The following is a 26,280-nucleotide window of genomic DNA, read 5'->3' on the forward strand; positions in this document are numbered from 1 at the left end:
ATTGAGCATATAAATGGCACATCTAAATGCTCAAACGGAGGAAGTTTAATTATCCTACAATCACTGGGATTTCAGTATTATAATGTCTACTGAAGTTGCACTTTATTCTTGTAATATGTCAGATTCAAGGGCCACATTTTACAGATGAGAGAAAACTATACTCAGAAGAGTTGTAATTTTTATAAAAGTGAAATCTCAAGTATCATATATTGATATAAAAATCATAATAATATTTATTATATTTTCACTTCTTTCAGACTGCCATATGTCCAAATTTTACTTCCAAGAAATAAAACAGGCCCATCATAACACATTTATGTTTATATTGTATAAACACCACTGACTGAGAAATAAGGGTACAGGAAGGACTAAAATTTTAGGATTTATTAATGGACTTAGTGTTCCATCTAACTACAATGTACAACTAGATATATGATTAAGAGAGCTGTAAATGGTGGTTTGACCAAAATATTGAGGGAACAAAATTTCCTTTACTTTTTTCTTTTTCTTTTTTTTTGATCACAGGGCTTGAACTCTGGGCCTGGGTGCTGTCCCTTAGCTCTTCAGCTCAAGGAAAGCACTCTACCACTTAAGCCACAGTGCCACTTCCGGTTTTCTGGTAGTTTTATTGGATCTAAGAGTCTCATGGACATTTCTGCCTGGGCTGGCTTTGAACCACGATTCTGAGATCTCAGCCTTCTGACACTGGGGGAAAAGTTTTCTTTTAAGTAACGAAGTTATTAAACATTGGAAAGTACCTATTAATATTTACTAATATGTCAATTTCTGATTTTTCACTAACATTATTTAAAGGCTTTGAGAAAAAAATTAACTATAAAACTAGTTTTTGGATCAGAGAACATTAATCCAGATTTCTGGTTTTCTACATTAGATAACTAATGAAGAGGGTTTTTTGTTTGTTTGTTTGTTTTTTGGGGGTCGGTCGTGGTGCTTGAACTTTGGGCTTGGGTGCTGTCCCTGCGCTCTTCGGCTCAAGGTGAACACTCTACCGCATGAGCCACAGTGCCACTTTGAAGAGGTCTTAATAAAGAGATATTCCTAAGATTATAAATCTAACCCTATCATGGTTGATCCAAGTTCTCCTAGACCATGTCTGTCTCCATTATACCATGTCACTGTTTCAGAACCCTTCATCTTAAGTACTTTTTTTTCCCAATAGTAAGGCAGCTTGGTAAGGGAGGAAATGATAAACGGTGTCACAGGACATTATATAACATTTTGAGTTCCAAGCAATAAGGAACTAAAAGGGAAAAGGCCTTTAAATTAGGTGAAGTCCACCTGAAAAGTTCACATGGGCACAGATCAATATTTTGGAAGCTGTATTTGTTAACCTGACAGACAACAGCTGTATCTTTTTTGTATAGGCTATCAAGAAAATGACTTTATGTCCTAGGTAAAAAATTGTATTTGCCGGGCGCCGGTGGCTCATGCCTGTAATGCTAGCTACTGAGGAGGCTAGGATGTGAGGATCACAGTTCAAAGCCAGCCCGGCCAGGAAAATCTGTGAGACTCTTATCTCCAATAAACCACTAGGAAACTGGAAGTGGTGCTGTGGCTCAAGCGGTAGAGCGCTTGCCTTGAGCTGAAGAGTACAGGGACAGTGCCCAAGCCCAGAGTTCAAATCACACGAACGACCAAAAAAAAAAAAAAAAATACTAAAAGTGGAGAAAAAAAATAGGAATATTTAAAAATCTAGGGTGTGACTAAGTCCCGTAAGTTTATTTTGTTCTAATATTTCAGTTATTATTTATAAAATACAGCTACAAAAGTCAATCCCAAAATTATATGTAATTCAATATAATTCAAAGAAGTGTGATTTAAGGATATGTCCATCTTCCTATTTTGTCTGGTAAGAGGCTTTCAAGATAATCACAACTTGATCTGTTTTTCTAATATGGAGCCATGAAAATGCCACTTATTTTAGCACAAGGAAATGGTATCTGAAAATTACTTTCAAGAATGCTTTTTGGTTATAACCTGGACTTTAAAAAGCTAGTAATATTTTAAATGGAAGTCCACAAAAAAAGATGTATGTATGAGCCTCAGAAATTTGTGTTACAAAAGGTTTTTTTTTTCTTTTCCAAAACCTGCCTTCCTCCACCAAATTATCCTTTAGATCTAAAGTCTAATATGACATGTTATACAAATGGTCCCCAGATGCTAAGTGATCTGCATCTCCCAAGTCAGCCATACAATCATGACATGGAGATAAGAGCTTGCAAACTCCAAGTATCTTTATAATGAGGTTAACATGAACTTAAAAGAATGAAACCTAGGGCTTGACATTCAGGAATTTCACCATCAAACCAATAATAAATTAAAAATCCCCTTGTTACCAATTAAATCATCTATAAAGTATAATCTAAACCATTAGTGATAATGAGCTTTTATAAAAGGGAAAGGATTCCTCTGTATCTTCATCATTCATCCAGAATATTAACTGCCTTAACAAGCTTGTTGGTTCATTTAAAGAGCTCTGAAAAACAGGATTTAACTTTGAAAAGTGGGGTTTAGCTGAAACGAATAAGAATGTGCTCATGCTTATGATACCTAGAGTTAATTCACGTAAGAGAAAATGATCAAGATTCTTTTCTGACTTGTAGAGATAAGAAGACTAGAAATAATGAGTAGATAAAAGATGACTATTCAAAATTTTAACCAATGTTTGTGACCTTAGCTCTAAATAAGAAAATTCAGAAGATCTAAATAGTATAATATTGAATTCGAGAGAAAAAAAAAACATTAAATTGATTAATCCTTTAATTTGTGGAAACATTTATAAAAGCAACAGAAACACAGATTTTAAAAGCACAAAGAATATAACATTTATATCTTTTTTTTTTTTTTTTGGTCGGTCGTGGGGCTTGAACTCTGGGCCTGGTTGCTGTCCCTCAGCTCTTCAGCTCAAGGCTAGCGCTCTACCATTTGAGCTACAGGCGCCACTAACATTTATATCTTAAATAAAGTCTGTCTAAAAAAAAAGAGAATATCCTTGGATTTAAAGATGTCAGAGCTAAAAAAATATGATATAAGATACTGATTTATTATACTTGGTCCTTTTTCCATATGATGAAACAAATTTCAAAAGAGAATATACCTTGCCCAAGTCACTCAATTTATCTTACTTTACATTTTTCACATCATCTAGATGTATATAATATGGAATGTAGACTATATGATCTGTCAATGTAAGAAAGATCTAAATTTGAACTGCACTAAAAATGTTTCCTTTAAAGAAAGATTTTGGTAATAAATTCATTTTTAGAAGTTACTGTACAGTAAATAAAATTTTAAACTTTTTTGAAAACAAATACCTCAAGCTTCAATTTCTTGATTTTAAGGAGTCTGTAGATATGCATTTAGGGCTAACAACACATTAAACAGTAACAGGATGTTATTTCCTAAGAATTTAAATCAATGTATAATATTTTAAATAATGAGAATGGTTTTCTTTCAAGCTTACAAGGTGATTTACTAGAGAGTAAGCTTTATGACTGAGCTTTTCTATGCCCACTCACACTGAAGAGTCCACTTAAATTGCTTGCTATATTTTAAATTCAGGCATGAAGTCGGATTCTTGTTCTTCTGAGGCTCACAAAGACTAGACTCACAGCTTAGTTCTATAGTGCCTATTTAGCCTGACTTAAAGCCTACATAAAGTACTTTATTGTCAAATGTAAAGTACCTTCATAGAGAGCAGAAACGTAAGTAATTCTAGAGTTTGGAAAATTTTTTTCAATCTACTCAGTATCTATTGTCAAGGAATAGTTCGATAGCCTTGCAAAGAGCTGACAGGGTTATTTATTTAATTTTGTCATTTGTTGGGCTTGAACTCAAGGCCTGGGCATTGTCCCTGAGCTTTTTGTGCTCAAGGCTAACACTCTACCACTTGAGTCACAGTTCCACTTCAGGTTTTGGGGTGGTTAACTGGAGATGAGAGTCTCACAGACTTTCCTGGCTGGGCTGGCTTCAAATTGTGATCCTCAGAGCTCAGTTTCTTGAAAAGGTTATTTTAAATATCTAAAAGATAGTATGAGTGCTAACAACTCCAGGGTCCTTGGTTGCAATTCAAAAGCATAGAGTCTCATACTATTTTAACCTCTATTTGAAATGCCTTTACCAGGGTAAAGAAACACTAAAAAAAAAAAAGAAAGAAAGAAAGAAAGAAAAGACAAAGAAAAAGAAAAAAGAAAAGGGTGAAGGTACAATAAATAAATCTATACTTACTGCTATGTTCTAAGACAAGATATAAATAATACTACAAAATGTAATCTTCCAAAAACCAAAAACACTCTGATTTAACCAGCCAACATTAATTAGTTGTCAGGGAAAGGGTATAAAGAAACAAGAGGCACAGGTCCACTTCTTTAAGAATTTTCTAATTTAATCCTAGTACAGAAGTAGGACCTGACTATTTGAAAAAGTTACTGGCAGTGTAAAGCAGTTTATGACAACTTCCAGAAGGTAGTATATGTATTTATCATATATACACATATACATAATGATTTCCAATAGTTGAGTATTACTGATAGAAAGAGTTTGGATTAAGATAGTGAGGTAAAATTACAAAGGTAAAGATCCAAATTTCTTCACATACAAAATAAGGTTTGGCCACATGTTCTCTAGTATTCCCTTTCAGCTCTGAAATTTTATTACATTCTTGTCATATACAGTAGTGACTTGGTATTAACTGACCATCCATTCATTTGGACTTTCCTAGTTTATAGCTCTATGAAAATAATGGAGCTTTAAAATAGTTACCAACTCCCAAATAAACAGCATTACCAAATATATTTTAAAATATAAATACTGAATATGGCAGTTCACAAAAGGGTTTAATATTTCAAAGAGGAACCTTAGTTTTAAGCTTTTTTCTTTATATAAATTTCGTGGAATGGTTCTCAATGCTCAAAATAGGCTTTTAAATGAACATTTTTCATACCTCAAGATGGGCTTGAAATAACCCATAATGTCTCTATGCACAGGAAGTGAGAAAGGCTGAAAAAGTTCTGCACTTTTCTCTCCAATCTTTTAAATTATAATGGTTTTTGTATCTAGCAGCTATTGATAGTCCAATGTATTCTGAAGCCCAATCAAAACTTTTCTTTAGAGTAATACTCAAAACAAAGCAAATATTGGCTTAGTTATGACACTTGTTGTTCTAAAACGTTAATAGCCCATTGTTCACTGTGGTTGCCTCAACAAGATAATACATTGAAAATCAGCATTTCCTGATAGGAAATGAATTCCCACTGTGTGTCACAGGACTCTAACCAAACACAGAGCTACAAAACAGAAACAGCAATTCCTTTTGGGAATGTGTAAGACATCAGAGTAAGATGAGAAAAATCCTCCCCCCCCCCCCCCACCATCATTTAAAATAGCTTTTTCCTTCAACTCAACCTGCAATTTGCCTGATTTTGCTATCACAGGAATGTTTTCTTAAAATGGCTTCAAATGTTTCAGACAAAGTTTGTTCATTCAACATCCTGTAGATAGGAGCATCCTGTATATTGCTAACTATGGAGAATTTCCTTAGTTGTAAATGCTACAATGGATGGTGTAGTTTGACAAAGAAACTATCAATAGGTGCCACCAAAACAATATAAGACCACTTCCAAGCTTAGTTTCATAAAGCCATTGTTGAAAAGCATCAATATATGAAGAACAGTAATTTTAAAAGGCTTTTATCTCTAACATTTTAGTAGGCAAAAATTGAGGCACAGTTACTTCTCCAAGTATGTAACATTGATTTATATACAGAAGAATCTTATAGCAATTGATAACTGCCCCAACAAGACATTTAAGACTCCTGTTAAAACACTGAAAGTTTACATTGTTTTCCTTATTTTTACAGACTCGAATTTAAAGAACTTTTTCTGCCAACTTCCTTTCACTGGTGGGTATTAGAAAACTCCCAACAAATGAAAAAATTAGTAAGTTACTTTAAGAGATTCCAATGATAATCTCTCAGTCACCTTGGTACTCTGGTCCATTTAATGCCTGGTTTCTAGGCCTTGAATAATACCTTATGCTAAATGGAACCAAATGTCACATAATTTGTATGTACATTAACATGAAATGCCATTATCTAGTATTATTTTTAAAAACAGATAATCTCAGATTTTTTAAAAGAAGTGTACTTATTTAAGGTCTGTCAAGTCTTCTGTCAAGAAACTAGGTAATCAGCACACAAACACACAGACCTCACCTACCTCCAGGCCAAGAAAATGTCTTTTTATATTCCAGTTATAATCACAAAATGCAAATAATGACGTTCTCATGCCACTTGCTTTTAGGACAGCTGTCATTTGACTAAATTTTGAGATTAAAATTGTGAAAAAGGTAATGCCAAACATGCAATCTATGATTCAGCAAAAATTCCTTCTTTTGTTACTTTATAACTTTGCTGTGTAACTTTATAACTCTTCTGGCAGGATAAAGGGTACAAGTCATTTCTAAGGCTGCTTAGTCCTCAGAATGTCAAGTAATATCAATTTCAGCATTCAAAGAAACAAGAAATGGATTAGAGAGCTAAACTATGAAAATATTTTAAACACAAAAGTTACAGCCAAATTTCAAAGCCTTAGGATTAGCACTGAATAGCCTAGACTCTGAAAATTACAAGGATCCATTTTAAAAGCAAACATCACAATTTTCTCCTGAAGTATTTAAGCCTGAACAAAACAGTAACTTTTATTTCTTGGACTGTGTTTTATACTGTTGAGTATTATTTTTTTTAAATGTTAGTTTCTGTAAAATAAAGGTTAAATAAATTGCAGACCATGCCATATGCTCTTAATTTAAACAACATAAATTTCATATAATTTGGGTTATATAGCTTAAATATTCTCACAAAAATACTATATAAATGTTCAGCTGAAAGGAACATCAGAATTAATCTATTTCAAAATCTACGCTGTAAATAGTAAACTGAGGATCAAGGTTAGATGACCTGCTTACAATACTATCACACAGGCAACTCAAGTTGCCTGACTTTGAAACCAACATTCTTTCACTATTGTACTGAGCAATATTCCCTTCCAGAGAAGTTCTTATCCACCCACTAACCATGACTATAACACTGAGGCCTACTATGCATGGCCTAATCAGATAAAGGTGAGAAAGATCCCCATTTCCACACAGCTCTATCATCCCAAGAGCCTTTGCCTCCTGGGTTCTGTCCTAAAATAGGACTGAAAGCAAAAGTATATTTGGTAGAATGGGCATGGAAATAAACTTGAAAATAATCCAGATTGTCATCAAAAAAGCAATGATACATATCCATACTTACTGAAGTACTGTTTGGTATTAAACATTCTCTTAGAATGAGGTAGGCCTTCTGGGTAAGGTGGCAGATTAGAAGCTTCTTTTGTGTGACTATAAATGAGAAGAGCTTGGGTAACAAAGAACATAAACAGATTCATATAGCTTTAGGCACTTGATTCTTGACAAGGTGCTGAAAACATACACTGAAAAAAAGACAGCCTTTTCAAGCAATGGTCCTAGAAAGACTGGATATCTGCATGTAGAAGAGGGAAGCTAGATTACATCTCTTACCAATTCAAAAAGGATACAAAATTTTAATGTAAGACTTGAAACTTTGAAACTACTGAAACACAGGAGAAGCACATGCCTCACACAATGACTTTCTGAATGGGACCACAATAGCTTAGGAAACACAAGCAAGAATCTATAAATCCAAGTACATAAAATTAGAAAACTTCTGCATAGGAAATAATTATCAGCGTAAAGAGGACAGTTTATAAAATGGGACAAATTGCCAACAGGTGCTTCATATCCAGAATATTTTAAAAGCTAAAAATTTTAACACCAAAAGAAATATCAATCAAAAAATGCTCAAATGAATTGAACAAACACTTTTTCAAAAGAAGTTCAAATAAGTCAAAACATGAAAAGCGGTCCATGGAAGTGGCGCTGTGACTCAAGTGGTAAGAATGCTAGCCTTGAGCTGAAGAGCTGAGGGACAGTACCCAGGCCCAGAGTTCAAGCTCCACGACCAACAAAAAATAAAATAAATAAATAAAAGAGAAAAACAGAAAGAGAGAATTTGTAAAAAAAAAAAAAAAAAGACTTTAGCCACTACAGGAATGTAAATCAAAACCCACTTGCTTTCCAATTGTAGATGAAAATATAATTTCATCTCACACTAGTCAGAATGGCTATCAGAAAGACTATCAAAAAAAAGGGCAACAATGTCAGAATTCCTAGAGATGATAAGCACCTTCAACAAAGTAGAGGATTAAAAAAAAAACACAAAAATCAGTAGCTTTTCTGTGATACCCCAAATAGGCAGATGGAGAGGTAGACTAGTTCCATTCATAATAGGCTCAAAACAAAAACAAAAACAAAAAACAAAAAGGAGGGGTAGGGATGAGAGAGGTGGGGAAGAACATGAAAGGAGTAATATTAATCAAGATGCATTGTATTCATAAATGGATCTGTTGAATGGTTAACGCCTTTGTACAACTAAAGATGATAAAAAGTTCAGGGATAATACCAGGCCCTAACCCAACACAAAACAAACAAACAAAAATCAAATCAAAATGAAACAAAGAAACACAACCAAACCCCTAGGAATCAACTTTAACTAACAAGATGAATGACTTCTACAATGAAATTTATCAAGTTTAGAAGAAAGTAATTGAAGACAGCACCAGGAGATGGAAACATCTCCCATATTCATGGATTGGCAGAATACCATGAAAATGGCCATTCTGCCAAAGGTGATTTACAAATTAAATGCAATATTATTCATCAAAATACCAATATAATTCTCCAGAGATGAGAATCAATTTAAAAGTTCATATGGAAGAACAAAAGGACTTGAATAGCCAAAGCAATTCTGACAAAAAACAAGATAAAACAAACCCCCAAACAATGAAGGAGGTATCACATTCCAGGCTTCAAATTAAATTACACTACAAAGTCATAATAACAAAAACTATTTGGTACTGGCATAAAAACAGATCTTAAGACCAACAGAACAGATTAGAAGATCTAGAAATGAACCTACACACACACCTATAGCCATCTGATTTTTTTTTTTTTTTTTTACAAAGGAGTCAAGAATACACGTTAGAACAAAGAATAGCCTTTTCAACAAATAATGGTGGGAAAAAGAGATACCCACCTGCAGATTTCTGAAATTGGATCCCTGTCTCTCATCCCGTACTAATTCATCCACTCAAAGTGGATCAATGACTTTAAGACCTAAAAACTCTGAAACTACTAGAGAAAATAGTAGAGGAAAAAAAATAGAATTTATTGGTATAGGCAGGAACTTCCTGAATAAAATTCCAGAGGCTCAGCAAATATGAGAGTTGACAAATGGGATGACATCAAGCTGTAATGCTTCTGCACAGTGAGGGATATAGTCACTAAGCTAAAGACCCCCCCCAGAAGCAGAAATCTTTGCTAGCTATTGTAAGGTCTGCTCCTGGCTGGCAAGCAGACTCCACCCTCCTGGAAGCAGTCTCCACCCAGTACCTGCATTACCTAGGCAACTGGCACACTTGGAAGAGGTCACATCTGCATCTGCTGAGGTCACATCTGGATTCGATGTGGCCACACCTTTTCCCGCCTCTACCCTAGATAAGGCCTAGACCAGGGCCAGATGCTCTCTTTCCCAGGCCTTTCCCAGACGCCTAGAGTGCTAACATGGCCTGGTGCCAGCCAGAACGATGAATAAACCTACCCCTTACCTGAATACCATGTGGGTGGTGTGGTTCTTACTCAGCATTCTCTTCTTTAAAACCTAACAGCTATATACTAACAAAGGGTCTAGTAACAGAATATACCCGGGCTAAAAAATTAAAACCCTAAAGAATCAATAGCTCAATTAATAAATGGGCAAAGGAGATAAACAGACACTTCTCAGAAGAAATACAAATGACCCAAAAATATATGAAGAAATAAATGTTCAACATCCCTGGCCATAAAGGAAATGCAAAATAAAAAACCATTCTATTCACTCTACTTAGAATGGCCATCTTCAAGAATATGAACAACAAATACTAACAAAGATATAGGGGAAAAAGAACCCTAATACACTGCTGTTGGGAATGTTTCTAGTATAATCACAATGAAAGGCAGTATTTAGATACATTAAATAAACAACAACAGTGCCCAGGCCCTGAGTTTAAGCCCTATGACTGAACCCACACCCACCTAAAAAGGTAAACAAATTTCTTGCCAGGCATCAGTGGCTCACTCACAGCTGTAATCCTAGCTACTCAGGAGGCTGAGATCTGAGGATCATGGTTCAAAGCCAGCCTGGCAGGAAAGTCCATGAGACTCATCTCCAGTTAACAAGAGAAAACCGGAAGTGGCACTGCAGCTCAAAGTGGTAGACTACTACCCTTGAACAAAAAAGCTCAGAGACGGCGTCCAAGCATTGAGTTCAAGCCTTCCAACCAACAAAAACTAAACTAAATTAAACACAAAACTACATTATAATCCAGTAATGCCATTCTTAGGAATTTAATCAGAAGATTGCAAGTCAGGACACCTGGAGACATATGATCATTGAAGCATTATTCACAATAGTAAGTTATGGAAACAGCCCAGAAACCCTACAACCAATAAACAGATTTTAAAAATGTGATTATATACATATTTATTCATCCACTAGAAGAGTATTGTTATTTGTAGGGAAATGGATGGACTTGGAAAAAAATTCTCTCAGGCTCTGAGAGAAAAAGGGTTCATGTTTTCCCTTATATGTGAAAGTTAGACTAAAATATATACCTACATGAAAAGATACAGGGCTATATGCATATATACATGATCAAACTGACATATATGCAGGGGTAGGTTTCCGTGTTGTAACTCCTTTGAACAACTGAAAAAAACTTGAACAAAATGAATACCAGGATGCTGAAACACATCTTCTTGTCTGTTTTCTAGGAGAACTTATTTCAGAGACTCAATGGTACATGTCTGTATTGGACCTTGATTTAACATATATTATATTGAAAAAGAGTCTGAAAGCTGCTTATCCAAAGTTAAATAATTAAAAACTTCATTGAGCAAGTAATGGAAATAGAGACTGGCTTCATTTTAATCTGGAGGCTTTGGGATGAGAAGATTAACAGCCAGATTTACTCCTCAAACATGAAAAAAATAAAAAAAAAAACCTCAGATACACAACTTATTTAAATTAAAGCTTTAATTTTTATACAATTTGTAAGAGTTAACTCTGAGTAATCACCTAAACTTCTTAGTTTTAATACATTTCCTTTAAAGTTTCTGAAATAAATGTATACTTTTTTTTCCCCCAGGGCTGAGGCCCGAACCCAGGGCCTTAGGCGCACCAGGTGGGCGCCCTTCCACTGAGCTAAACCCCCAGCCCCTAAATGTATACTTTCTTGAAGAGGTTTAGGACCTTCTAAATTGGAAAAGGTTAAATTTTAACTAAGTACAGAGAAGTAAACCAGTCTCTTGATTCCCTGGCTAGAACTTTTCTCTGTGATCCTAATTTGTACTTCATTCTTACCAACTTGTGAAGTTAGAAGATTACTAAATAACATTATAACTAAGTTACAAAGAGGAAACCAAAGCAAACAATTTCAGAAAATCTGAGACCAAAAAGGATGAAACAAATGTCACCTGGCAATCAGAACAGAAACCTGCCATTTTCAACATTCACGTTTGAATGCAAGTCAACTTGTGCAAATTGTACTGGATGGGTATATCTACTCTTTAAAAGAGTATACGATAAACACAAAACAGAGGGAGACAACATTCAATACAAATGTCACAAAACTCAGCCTTCTCTGTACATGCCCATTTTGGGACTAAATAATCAAACATTTCACAGGCATTTAAAACCTAGTTATAGCCCCAGTATGTGAGAAGGGAAAATCAGACTCCTTTGCAAAGAAAAAATTGTTGAACATTGACCTCACTGAACAATAATTCTCCTATAGTTTGACTTACCATTCATGTCACAAACTCTAGAGAGAAAACAGTCACGGAACTGCAGGAACTGACGAGGCATGGAACAGAACTTTGGGCTACAGCCTGCTCCAACTCTTCTGACAAATACTCAACAGCAACAGGACAAAGCATCATTATGACAGAAATAAAGGCTCTTTAGATGCTGCCTTTTTTAATTCAATGAACCCACTCTTACACACAAAGTTCATGCCACGATGTCTCGAAATGCAGTATTACCAGATTATGTTATAAAAGAGTCCAAAAAGCTCAGCGCAAAACACTACCTCAAACACTTTTATGTTAAAAATTAGCAGTTGTGAGACTGCTAGTATTTTCCTTCTTGTAAACTATTAATGTCATCATCAGTTAAAAATAATCTTAAGAAAAAAACCCAGATAATTAAAGAAAATAATTAGTTGAGTAAGAAAGCCACAGGTTTCTTCCAAAGAATACTGCATGTTACTAGAAGCTGGTACCAAATTAACCATCTATTTTCTCTATGCTTCTCCCCTAGTTATCAGTAATACAATAGACAATCCATTACTTACAGAAAAAAAATGAAGCTGCTGTACATTTCTTAAGCTGGTTTTTGTGTGGCAATTCTGATGCAATGCTGCCCTAAAAGTGAACTTTGTTTTAAACAGCAAGATATCCTCACTGGTGTGGTTGGAGCAAGGGTGGAGCCCGCTCTGGGGGAAACAACACACCCAGGCAGATTTCAGTGAGTGCAAACTGCACATCAACATCACCACAACATTGTCCAGGGCCTCAGAGTCAAAATTAATTGGTTAATCCTGCTCAAAGAAATAGGGCAAGTTCTTGTTTGTACATCAGCTTTCCTGCTTATAGACACATTTCTCTTTTTTTTGTACAAAATAAATAGATAAAACACAAGAATAATTCTTGTAGTTCAACCAATACAATGTTAGGTGGAAGTTAGACTACTATAAAGGAAGTGCCAACTTCTAAGTTTAGCAACAGCAGTTTATACATTTCTCAGTGTCAGAAATACTCCTCATTCTGTACATTTCTTTGGACTCTATTGGAGACAAATATGAAGACAAACCTACTTTTCTCTTAATGTTCTGCTTCTAGTAATGAAATAAATGGTCATTTGAACTATAGAATTATTGTTTGATGAAGTCCATGTTCAATGATTTTTATTACCAACTAACAATTACCATTGCCTTCAAACGCAAGGGCTGTTGGCTTACAAATTTTCAATGAAAATTACTAATATGCATATTATATACTTTACATTTTTAATAGTACTTTCAATACAAGACACTATATTGAGAATGAATTTACAACTTGGGGGGGAGGGAGGAGCTGAGGAGGTGGAGAGGAAAGGGATGGTAGAGGAAAAAACAAAGGAGGGGGGTAACAATACTCAATAGGAAATGTACTCATTACCTCACTCATGTAATTGTAACCCCTTTATACAGTATTTTTACAATAAAAATATATTAAAAATACTTTCAAATCATTTGGTAAGAATCTTAAAGTCTGATAGCTTACATACAAAATATTTTATAGAACACATGCACAAAGTCTATCTAAAAATCTTTGTCAGTATTGAAACTCACATAAAGCATTTGATAATTGCTTAAAGTGATTTTAGCCAATATTACCACTTTATGTATATGTACATTCAAAGATATAGTTATTTTTCATTTGACTCATATAATCATGAAACAAAGATAAATTTCTTTGATTAAAATATCCTAGCATGTACAAAAGGAAATGTAATTATTTACAGGGGATTTAAAACAAGCAATGGAAAAAGGTTTTGGGAGAAAACCAAGAAAATATTATTTTTAGAGAAGAATGTTGTTACATTACTCTTACCAAATGTTATGCCCTCATACTGAAAGAATAAATCAGTCTGCAGTATTGGGCATTTAGTATTTTTGATAGAGGGCCTAGAACATTCTCTTTCAGGGTCCCAGGAAAGGAGTGCTGATTGATATAGCCTTTGTTGGATTATGAGGCCACTCCTGCCATGTGCTTAATTAACCATTCAAAAACACTCCTTTCATAGTCCAAGTGCTTAGTTTAATTATTTTTCTAACCATATATGTAATCATAAATCACCAGCTGCTATCTTTTGCTCTTCCTCATCTCACACTTAATCTGAACAACTCTAAGGCACTGGTTGGACATTTATTAGAAGAATCTCATCTCATCTTTGTATTTGCACTGTTGGAAATATCTGTTTTCAAGTCAAACTTCACTTTCACAGCTGCAAAGGAAATGACAAGAGAAGAAAAACACAGCCAATATATATCAGCAATTAATTCCATCCACAACTGTCCAGCTGTTTGTGCATGGAAGAACTAGTCTGTTTCCTTTTGGGGCTTTCACCACTGAAAATTGATACTGAACATTCAGAGACACAAGCTGTTTGTAACATGTCAGGAATGTGCACAAGATCACACAGAGTTGAAGAGACAAAATGAAATCCAGATTCAGCTTTCTTGGGACTTTCCAGTACCAGAGCTTTACAAACTCATAAAAACACCCAGGTCACTAGAGAAAAATACATTTAAAAATTCTCCCTTCTGAATATCATCCTTCCAATAAAGAGGAAAGTCTGCCAGTGACATCAGGTTTAGTATTAAGAACATTTACTCTGATATACTGGCATAAAGGAGGTGTGACATTCTTAAGAATCCACATGCCCTCAGCATGTTAAATCCAACCAGTACTTTTTTGACTACACACACAGCTGCTTGCCCAATGTGTACCTAGTACCTTAAAAAAAATCCTTATAAATGTGAAGGCTGGGGCTGGGAAGGTGGCTCAGTGGTAGAGCGCTTGCCTTGCATGCATGTGGCTCTGGGTTCGATTCCTCAGCACCACATAAGCAGAAAAAAAAAAAAAGCTGGGAGTGGCACTGTGGCTCAAGTGGTAGAGCACTAGCCTTGAGCTGAAGAGCTGAGGGACAGCGCCCAGGCCTAGAGTTCAGGCCCCACGACCAGACCAAAAAAAAATAAATGTGAAGGCTGTTGGAAACGACTGCTTTCCTCTCAGTTAGTTATGTAATAAGGCCAGGTTTTCTTGGTTAGTGCAGATATTATTGGGTATCCATACACCTGGTACTCATATATATCTATGTCTGTACCTATCCACAGAATTTCTTTTGAGGTAACTCTTCCTTGTCTCTCCTTTATCATCAGGTTTGTGAATTTTAACTAAAAATACTTTTCTTTTTATGCAGGTTCTGGGCCTTGAACTCAGGGCCTGGGTGCTGTTCTTAAGCTCTTATGCTCAAGATAGCACCCTACTTCTTGAGCCACAACTCCACTTCTGCTGGTTAGTCTCACAGATTTTTCCTACCTGGACTGGCTTCGAACTGTGATCCTCACATATCAGTTTCCTGAGAGGCTGGGCTTACAGTTGTGAGCCACTGGTGCCTAGTTTTAAAGTACTTTCTAAATAAGCACCACAAGGCTTACCAATGATAGTATGTCATTCAGGAAGTATTCTTTTTTTTTTTTTTTTTGCCGGTTGTGGACCTGAACTCTGGGCGTACACGCTGTCCCTCAGATCTTCAGCTCAAGGCGAGCGCTCTACCGCTTGAGCCACAGCGCCACTTCCGGCTTTTTCTGTTTATGTGGTGCTTAGGAATCGAACTCAGGGCCTCATGCATGCAAGGCAAGCACTCTACCACTGAGCCACCTTCCCAGCCCTTCAGGAAGTATTCTATCCACCTCTTTCACTGTCCTCTAATTTCAATTCCATTTTAAACATTTCTTTCACTTAAATCTTACAAAACATTCACTTTGTCTTACTGTACTTTCAGTATGTAAAATGACATCCATTTTCAGTACACAAAATGAATTTGATTCATTATACTGTCACAAAAGTTAAGAGAAAAAAGGAAAAAAAAAATTTTTGGGTGCTGGTCCTGGAATTTGAACTCAGGGCCTGAGTGCTGTCCTTGAGGTTTGTACTCAAGGATAGTACTCTACCACTTGGGCTACAGCTTTACTTCTGGAAAAATGGTAATTCCAAAGTAATTCCAAACAGTTGGTCTCTATAGTGGTTCAAACCTGCAATCTTGGCTATTCAGGAAGCTGAGAGCTGAGGATCCAGGTTCAAGACAAGCTGGGGTAGGAAAATTTAAGAGACTCTTATTTGAAATTAACCACAAAAAAGTTGCAAGTATAGTGCCAGCATTCAATGAAAAAGCTAAGGGACAGCATCTATACTCTGAGTTCAAGCCCCAGTACCAATACACACACACGAATAAAAACATAGTTTAGCTTTCTTATTTTTCTTTTAAAATGGAACAGCAAAATAGGTAGCTTTATGATTGAACTCTTTGGTTATTTCCCCTTCTGTTCACCAATCAACATAAGCTACATAAGAGTTTATATATTCTCAAACACAACACAGATGTGGCATTCATTGTGGGCACCTCTAGGGTTTAGGGCTTACCAAATACAAGACAAACCATTTGAAATTCAAGAGGGAAGAAGGGAAGTCATAGAGTGGGAGGGAGAGAGGAAGAAGGGATTAGAAGAGAGAGGAAGAGGTACAGAAAAGAGAAAAAAGAGGATGTGAGAGAAAGAGGGGATGGGAGAAAGGGAGGGAAGAAAAAGTGATAGAAGAGTGATAGAAACAGAGAATTCAATCCAGGATGATGAGAAGTTGTTAGCATGACATTCTGTTTGTCAAATACATACAGGTATAATAGCTGGGAGGACCATGGCTTGAGGCAGGCCAGGGCCAAAAGTTATGAGATCCCATCTTAACTAAAAAATCTGGGTATGGTGACCTGGTGTGAAGCATAAATAGGAGGATTATAGTCCAGGATGGACATGGTAGAAGGCAAGACTCTATCTTAAAAATAACCAAAGCAAGAAGACGTAGAGACATGGCTCAAATGGTATGCTACTTGACTAGTAAGTACAAAACCCCGAGTTCAAATCTCAGTTTTAAATAAAAAGGATATACATGTTAAATACTTAAATATGTGGTAGAATGAAAGCCAAGTACACTACCATAAAAGGGCCTTTTCTTTTATAGCAATCATTGCCTGGTCAAGGATATACCAAGGGAGGGGGAAGAGAACTTTAATCTTTAGCTGATGGTGACATTATATCTAGAAGTGTAGTAGAACCATCAATGAGTAAAATAGCTTGGCTTGGTAAGCTTTAATTCTGTGGAACATTCAGTAAAAAAAAGACTACTATTTTTACTCTTTTACTATGTCAGAACTGGAGGAGGAGGGAGGGAGGCACATATTTGTGTCTGTACAGTGACTTATATACTTACATCTTTTCCTGTTATTGTAATAAAAAGATCTTTTTGCTTAGCACAATATTCCTTCTCTTCGTTAAGTGAAGATACAAGGCCTAGCCAGGTGCTGGTGGCTTACTCGGGTAATCCTAGCTAGGCTGGGATCTGAGGATCTGGTTCAAAGCCAGCCTGGGCAAGAAAGCCTGTGAATCTCTTATCTTCAATTAATCACCAAGAGCCAAAGTGGAACTGTGGTTCAAGGGGCAGAGTGCTAGCCTTGAGCAAAAAATCAGGACCAAGGCCCTGAGTTCCAGCCACAGGACTGGTGTGTGTGCGTGCATGCTTAGAAGGCCTAATTAAAATCTAATCTACTTCCTTCATACACTCAGAAGTTTAAAGCTCCTTCATCTTTGTTTCTGTAAGATTTTGTCTATATAATTGTATTACAGAACTCCTCATAGTTGCTAGCTGCACCTCCATATCTTAGAGTCTTGTCCATTAGAAGGAGTTATCCATGTCTGCTCTATGCCTAGATAACAGGTGTACAGTTATAATCAAAGTAGGAAAAACCCGTAAGATGAACATTTATAAAAAAGAAAAGCAAATTTCAGAAAAATGGGGAGTAAGGGGATGTACAGGGTGTAATGACAGTAAAAGCCAACTGTGCAAACTTATGAGTAATCAGATAAATGACCATTGCAAAATGGTTGAAGTGCCACTGGATTCAATTACTTTATATACTTAACTCTGCATAGTCTCCATAATAATCTTGCAGACATAAAGGCTAAAACCGAAAGAGGGTAAGCCAGTAAGGTCATAGTGTTTACTAGTGATAATGAAGTAGGAAAGTGATTTTTTAAAAAATCACAAGTGATTTTCTTAATAGTTAATTTTACAAACAATAAAGGGGATCTGTATTTTAGAGCAAATTTGGACAGTCATGGGGATAATCAAACTGTATGAGAACTTTATTTGAGAGAGCAAAATCCAAGGAGAAGATCAAGAGGACCATGGCTCAAGGCCAGATTGGGCAGAAGGTCTGTGAGACTCTGTAAAATATCCAGAAAAAGCAGGATGGGAGATATGGTTCAAGTGGCAGACCAAGAAAGCCTAAGGAGCATCAGGATCTGAGTTCAAAAATATTTCTAAAGCAATTCTCAGAGGTGTAATAACTTGCTAAAAGCACTAATCCTGTATTTACTGCGTCAGGACGTAAGGTCTTTCTAGGTTGGTGAAATCCAACTCTTGTTTGGCAGCATCTCTGGCAGTTGCTGTAACTTCCCACTTGAAGAATACTCTCGTTCTGCTTCCCTTACAAAGATAGATTTGTGAAGGAGAGGTTTCTAAAAGCTTTCACCTTGAAATTTAACTTGTCACGTCTCACTCATAACCCTCTACTAACGTCTAACAAACTATTCCTTACTCCTACCTATGCTTGTCTGTCACTAGTATAGCTGACACACAGGAGGTGAGCAACTTGAAGCTAGAGCCCCTCTGGACCTAGCATAGGCCACACCCAGAAAGAGTTAAAAATATTATGAATGTTAAATGAATAGTCTCCGTTGCCTACTTAATGTTTGATAGTCATTTGTTAAAAAGGAATCGATTATAGAAAATGCAAGATAGCCGGGCGCCAGTGGCTCACCCCTGTAATCCTAGCTACCCAGGAGGCTAAGATCTGAGGATCGCAGTTCAAAGCCAGCCCGGGCAGGAAAGTCTGTGAAACTCTTATCTCCAATAAACCACCAGAAAACCGGAAGTGGTGCTGTGGCTCAAGTGGTAGAGCACTAGCCTTGAGCTGAAGAGCTGAGGGACAGCGCCCAGGCCCAGAGTTCAAGCCCCATGGCTGACACAAAAAAAACAAAAAAAGAAAAGAAAAAAAAAAATAAAGAAAATGCAAGATAGGGTGTAAATGAAAGGTGATTAATGTTCAAAATAGTTTTTCCTTCGCAGTCATAATCTACAATGACTGTTAAGACTATTGAGACAGAAAATGAAATTTAGTAAGTCATTAGTTGTAGTGGTTAGATATCCCCATTTGAAACGAAAATTAAGCCAGACACCAGTGTTTTGTGCTTATAATCCCAACTACTCAGGAGGCTGAGATCTGAAGAGCACAGTTCAAAGCTAGCCTAGGCAGCAAAGTCTGTGAGACTCTTATCTCCAGTAAACAACTCAAAAAAGGCATGAGTTATGCTGTGGCTCAAGTGGTAGAGCATTATTAGCCTTGAGCAAAAAGAAGTTCAGGGACAGCACCTAGTTCCAGAGTTCAAGCCCCAGGACTGGCATAAATAAATAAATAAATTAAGTAAGTTTAAGCACACTGGTAAGACTGTATTGTATCCTCAAGGTTATGAAATCAAGGTTATGGAAATACAAAAGATGGCTTTATCTGTGCCATATAACAAGCATTCTGAAAATAATTACTTCTTAGAAAATAAAGGCTACATAGAAAAATATAGAATAAAAAGAGGAATAACACATATTTTAAAATGCTATTAAAAATCTACAGATGCTGAGTGCTGATGGCTCATACCTTAAAATCCTAACTACTCAGGATGCTGAGATCTGAGAATCGCAATTTATAGCCAGCCTGTTTAGGTGTTGAGGAAAGTACGTGAGACTCTTATCTCTCCAATTAACTATCTTTGTTAATCAACAAAGATGTCAATAACACACATTGAAGATAGCCTCTTTAACAACTGGTGCTGGGAAAATAATATCAACATGTAGAACACTGAAGCCTGTCCCCTATCTTTCACCTTGTATAAAAATCAATTCAAAGAAGATCAAAGACCTTAATGTCAGCCAGGCACCTGTGGCTCACACCTGGACTCCTAGCTACTCAGGAGGCTATGTGGTGAAAAAAAAAATCTATTTACTTAGCAAAACTTATTTTACATTTAAAATACTTTGTTTCATAAAAGCCATAGCCAAGTATCTTTCAGTCTTGAGAAATATAAGTATTATGACTACAGGCCTACTAAATGATTTTAGTTTTTACAAGATTAAGCTCTACAACATGAATTACCTTTCCATGACAAAGACCCACAACTTATCCTCTAAAGCTGGAATTTTTAAAGTTTCCCCCAAACAATCATATGGCTTTTCCAACACATGGCAGGAGAGAGGGTTAAGCATTTTCCTTCCATCTCCATTCCCATCCTTTAATCCCTGTAAAACTCTGCTGCTTTCTATAAGTCTTCTGATGTTTAAATTCCTTGGCTGATAGGTTTGCTATTCACTCAGGCAAAGGAGGTTTAACTAAAACAAAAACAAAACTGATTTATAAATGCAGCATTTCTTTGCTTTCTAAGTATTACTAACAAAAGTATTGCTAAAAAAAATCAATTTCTACATTTTAATAATCATGCACCCTATTGTGATTTCAGATTTTTAAGATTTTAATTTAAAATTTTAAGTTAATAAATCAATTCATTAATAAATAGTTATTTTTTACTTTTGGTTTAAATTCTTTTTTTTTCCTGGTGCCAGTCTGGGGCTTGAACTCAGGGCCTGTGTGCTTGCTGTCCCTGAGCTTTTGTGCTCAAGGCTAGTACTCCACCACTTGAGCCACAGCTCTACTTCTGGCTTTTTTGATGGTTAATTGAAGATGAAGAGTCTCACAGACTTTACTGCCTGAACTAGCTTCAAACCTTGATCTTCAGATCTCAACTTGATGAGTAGCTAGGATTACAGGCTTGAGCCACTTGTGTCCTGTTTCATTTCTCTTTATTAACAATCATTTCACACCTATTAAGTGCTACAATTAAGCAGGCATTAGACTGCAAGAAACAGAATCCCTAGCCCTAAAATATTAGTAATTTAGTAGTTTTAAGAGGGGGTGAGGGTGAAATAACTTACTAAATAATTATAGTACAGTGTATTACTGTGTTATAATAGGTGTACTGCACACTCAAGGAGCCCATGTGAAAACTTCTGGGGAAGCTATCTTAGAGGTTGGTCTAGGGAATGAAAAGGCAAAGGCAACATGCTGAATAAAATTGTTTTTATCATATGGCCTTATTTTAAACAAAAGTTATTAGATACTACAGATGATCTAATAAGTCAAAATTGTCACTGGTTAACAGTGTATAGAATTTGTAGAATAGGAAGGGGAAACAAAAGAGGAGGCAACAATGCTTGATAAGAAATGTACTCATTAGGGCTGGGAAGGTGGCTTGGTGGCTGAGCGCTTGCCTTGCATGCATGAGGCCCCGGATTCGATTCCTCAGCACCACATAAGCAAAAAGAAAAAAGCTGGAAGTGGTGCTGTGGCTCAAGTGGTAGAGCGCTAGCCTTGAGCTGAAGAGCTGAGGGACAGCACTCAGGCCCAGAGTTCAGGCCCCACGACCGGACCCAAAAAAAAAAAAAGAAATGTACTCATTAGCTTGCCCATGTAATTGTAACTCTCTGTATGGTATTTTCATAATAATAAAAAAAAAGAATTTGTAGAATTTAAGTTAAAGGAAATCTACACTCTAATATTAGTGTGTAGAGTATCATGTGCTTTTGCTTTTACTTAAATCTTTTGACTAGCATGCTAAGAAACGATTATATCCTTCCTGAAGACAATATTTCTGAGGTAACCAATGACTTAGAAGTAATTAAGACCAATTATCTCGCAAGTCAGTCAAACTGTAATATGCCAAAATAGCAACAAGGGCTAAGAATGTTCTAGGGTAATACCAAAGTCCCAAAACAAGACTTGGTCAATGTGGCAGATGTTCACCAAACTCTATGGGTGTAAACTCTTAAAGGCATCAAGTATGTTAGATTTAATAGGAGGGAGTGGGAAAATCAAAGAAAAAAAAAGCTGACCACAAAGATTGTTTAATAAGATTAAAGTTCACTGGCCCCAAAAGATGTTTCTCATATGTTGATATATGAGAAAGGAGACTCTGTGCATTGGAAAAAGGGCTGAAGTGGACTTGAAACACAGTTCAGTGGTAGATTATCTATGTAACATGTGCAAAGGCCTTGATTTGATTGCCAGCACTGGAGAAGAGAGAGAGTGCACTAAAGGGATAGAAATATAAACTTATGGGGGGAAAGACAGATTAAATTGCTGACAATAGATTTCCCATGTTTATCAAGTGACAAAAGATGTGAAAATTCTACTATATTGTTAATGCTCTGAAGAACAAACAGATCTCCTATGTTTATGTATTAGAACTGCAATGTCTGTTTACAGCATGTATTACCATAAAAACCTGAGACAAGAAAACTCCTAAAACAAGGAAATTAAGACAGTATTATTTATATTGTGTGAATTCTTTAAAGACTATGCCAGGTTTAGGTAAATATTAATCTCTCCTGCAGTTAATCATATTAACTATGCTACGGCCAACTTTGGGGAACAACTGTTTTATACAAAGCACCATATGTGATTTATATTCATGAATTCACACATGTAATATCTAAGTTTGACAAAGGGTAAACAACTGTCTTATCTTTCAGCATGTTTATACTGGTAAGTTTAATTTTGAAGTAGAAATTCTTCAATGAAATACGCATCTTTGGACAGTGTGCAAGTAACCTACTCAGAATATTTAGAAGGGAAATAAAATGCTCATGAGAACTTTTGAGACATAGAGTAGTACAAATACTAGACGGAAGGGAAAAAGGAGGAGCTAAGATTGAAGAAAAGCTATAAGAAGCCCAGGGTGACAGGAGATAAGGAGATCAAGTAACTGTGGTCAGGCCACACCCAAGCCACACCCACAGCTATGTGGCTTATTTCAAGGAGGTGGAACAATGAGCAAGTGAACAATTTTGGTTTTGTTTAACTGAAAGGTTGCGCAATCCTTCAAAAGGAGGAAGGAAAAAGGGATGTTTTTCCAGTATAGAAAAGGTGGATGTAGCAAATGGCTGTCACATTAAAACATTAAAGAAGTAATCAGTAAATCAAAGAGATATGAAAAACAAAAGGAGAAAGGCAATATGTATACCTTACATGTGAAAATGAAAGCTGAGAACTTTCAGCAACAGTATAAACTCCATGTAAATTCAGGGCATTATTACTATCATAATAAAGCTTTTTTTAATCCTGTGGGCCATGCTATCCTTCAAATAAAACACCTATAAAATATATTGATAATAATTTTGGAGTATGAGGGTCAGTGTAAATATTTTTATTTTGGGAGCTTACAGGAGCAATCCTTAAGTACTGGGCTTTCAAAATTTATTAAAAGATCAGCAGGACCTGACTCCCATGGGCTCTTTCTAAATTGCTAAGACATTTATCTGAAACAGTTCTCAAACCCTTTAAACTGATTCCTGCTAGTCTAATATTAATATGATGTGATACTTTAAATAAAAAGGGAAGTGAAGGAGGGAAACAAAGTCCAAGCTAGTATTAGTTAAATTGCTTCTAAAGCTTTAGACTTAATGGCAAAGTGCCTACTGAGCACACACAAAAGGGCCTGGGTTTGATCACCAATGAGAACATAAATCATACATAACCACCACCACCAATAACAACAAAAATGTTTGACTGAGAAACAGATATATACTTACTGCTAAAAGCTACAAAAAGAAATCTGGAAAGGCCTTTTGAGAAAAGAGAATTTTCCTTTCTTCAATCTCAAATATAATAGTATTCTTCTGAATTCTCAGAAATGAAAGTTCAGTACAAATGAACAATTTTGGTTTTACTTAACTGGATTAAAAACACAAAAATAATGTAGCTAGGGCATAAAGAAGAATTTAAACATGTAAGTCTCTTTCAATATAGTCATTATGCAGATGATAACATTAATAAGTACTCATGAAAATATCCTTACTTCAGTAATTTATAAAAATTCTTGTCTTAATTAGACCTCAAAGCATAATAAGTACCTTAAAACATTTAGAAGAAGTTCTGAATCATAGTTGATAATTTAAAAATCATGTTATCTTCAAGTCACAAGTTTGGGTTAAGTAAAAAGAAGGCTTTTCTATAAGGTAGGGAGTTCTTAAAAAGACTGTTATAAGAACCCAGAAACTTTAAGGGTTATAGCCTTAACAATACATAAAACATTCAGGAAGCTGAATTGGGAGGATTACAAGTACTAGCCAGCTTGAACTACATAGCAAAACCATGCTCTTAGTGGCGCTGTGGCTCAAGTGGTAGAGTGGTAGCCTTGAGCTAAAGAGCTGAGGGACAGTACCCAGGCCCAGAGTTCAGGCCCCACGACTGACAAAAAAAAAAAAAAAAAAACATGCTCTAAAAACGAAATCACGTACACAAAAGTAGACAAAAAACATAATCTGTCCACTATCAGAAGCAATTAAAAACAAAATGGAGTCCCTAGCTCAGAATAATCAGTCAAAAAATATTAGAGGCATGACTCAGTGGTATAGCACCTGTCTAGCAAATTCAGAGCTCTGAGTTCAAAACCCTAGAACCACAAAAAAAAAAAAAAAAAAACAGCAATAACAAACTGAAAAGTGTATCTGTTTTTCCAAAATGCTAATTAGAAAAAAATTCTAGCAAGTTTGGAAGAATAGGTCTAGTCTCACAAGGACTTGGATTTGGAATTAACACACCAGATGGTCAAAAAAAGTCTAAGCCAAGAGAGGGTATGAGGTGGTCTTAAGCTGGTAGTAACTTGAGACATCTGGGCAAAAGGAACCATATACCTTATCCAGAGAAAGATACCTGCAAGATAGACTGCTTCATATGGGGTATACCTCTGGGGGTAACAACTGCACTGCCTAGCATGTATAAGGCCCTGAGTTCCATTCCTGGCATGAAGAAAACAGACAGACAGACAGACAGACAGACAGACAGACAGACAGACAGACAGACAGACACACACACACACACACACACACACACACACACACACACACACAGAAAACTACAGATTCTTAACGATTCTAAGAAATAAAATCCTGTCAACTCATAGGCCAGGTGCTGGTAACTCATCCCTGTAATCCTAGCTACTCAGGAGGTTGAGATCTGAGAATAGTTGTTCAAAGCCAAGCTGGGCAGGAAAGTCTGTGAGACTCTTATCTGCAATTACCCATCAGAAAACTGGAAGTGGAGCTATGGCTCAAAGTGGTAGAGCTCCAGTCTTGAGCAAAAGAGTCACAAATCCCCCTACCCCCCAAAAAATGCTGTCAACTCAAAACTCAGAATTACAAAGCACATAAAAGTCAGCAGAAACTTTAAACGAAAGTCAGCAGAAACAACAAAGAGCAGAATTTGACACCCTTTCTTTAAGAACTAAAGACAACAGAATAATTAAGCAGAATATAAAGTATGTATTATAAATTCTAAAAGAAATAGAATGGGGGTCAAGGTTATATTGAAGGAGATCACTAGTAACCTTTCAGAGTTATCCAGTGACTTATCACAAAATATTTGGAATTAACTTCAAAAGAAAAACAGAAGCAGTAACAATTTTAAACTGTTGGATAAAGGTAACTTTCAGCATAGAACTAACAAAACTATCCATCAAAGGTAAATGTTACATAAACTCACTAAAAAAATATCCTTAAAGGATGAAATCCAAGAAGAAAAAAAACCTGGAAGGAGGTGCTGAGATAAAGAGTAAAAAAAACTTATAAACATGTGTTTGTTCATGTCACTCCTTGCCATAAACATTAGTTTTTGGTTTTACTCCAGGTTTAATCATTCTGATAGCATTTTGCAGAAAGTAGGGACACTTAGTGGGGAAAGTTCCCTACACTTAACTTGAGTTACTAGCTTGAGGACTTATGGCAGGATGGAGAACATTTCCTGGTAAAAGGTCAAGTTTCTACCTATTTGGAACACAATCTAATTCCTGCCAAAGAATCTGCTCTTTTCCTACCCCTGCCCAATGCTAAGTGCTTCACCTGATTCTTGGGGTTCTGGAGTTAGACAAGAAGGAATGATCCTGTGCCAGGAACTTTGTAAAAAAAAAACAAAACAAAACAAAAAAACTTTAAAATTATTATCTTTAAGTAGTTGTACTAAGAGGTTCCCATTCTACAAAACAGTATATGAATACAAGATGTCTGACAACATAGTACCCATCCCTCCTCCTACTTAAAAAAAAATTGAGATAGGTGATTACATAA

At 36.1% G+C, this 26,280-nt stretch overlaps 1 protein-coding gene across 5 annotated transcripts in view; it reads right to left on the reverse strand.

Annotated features, from left to right (window-relative positions):
• Nucleotides 1-26,280, reverse strand: part of Add3 (adducin 3) — an 88,681-nt gene that overhangs the window by 31,115 nt on the left and 31,286 nt on the right. The window contains exon 1 of one of the 5 annotated variants that reach the window (XM_042689677.1): nucleotides 12,531-12,625. The exons of 3 other annotated variants lie outside the window; for them this stretch is intronic. The gene's annotated coding sequence lies outside the window, so the exon portion shown is untranslated. Of the gene's footprint in view, nucleotides 1-6,236; nucleotides 6,333-12,530; nucleotides 12,626-26,280 lie in introns of those variants that run through there. One more of the 5 variants, XM_042689679.1, reaches the window with a different exon arrangement.

Source organism: Dipodomys spectabilis, unplaced genomic scaffold (genome assembly GCF_019054845.1).
Source record: "Dipodomys spectabilis isolate Male_0828 unplaced genomic scaffold, ASM1905484v1 ptg000125l, whole genome shotgun sequence".
Classification (NCBI taxonomy): domain Eukaryota; kingdom Metazoa; phylum Chordata; class Mammalia; order Rodentia; family Heteromyidae; genus Dipodomys; species Dipodomys spectabilis.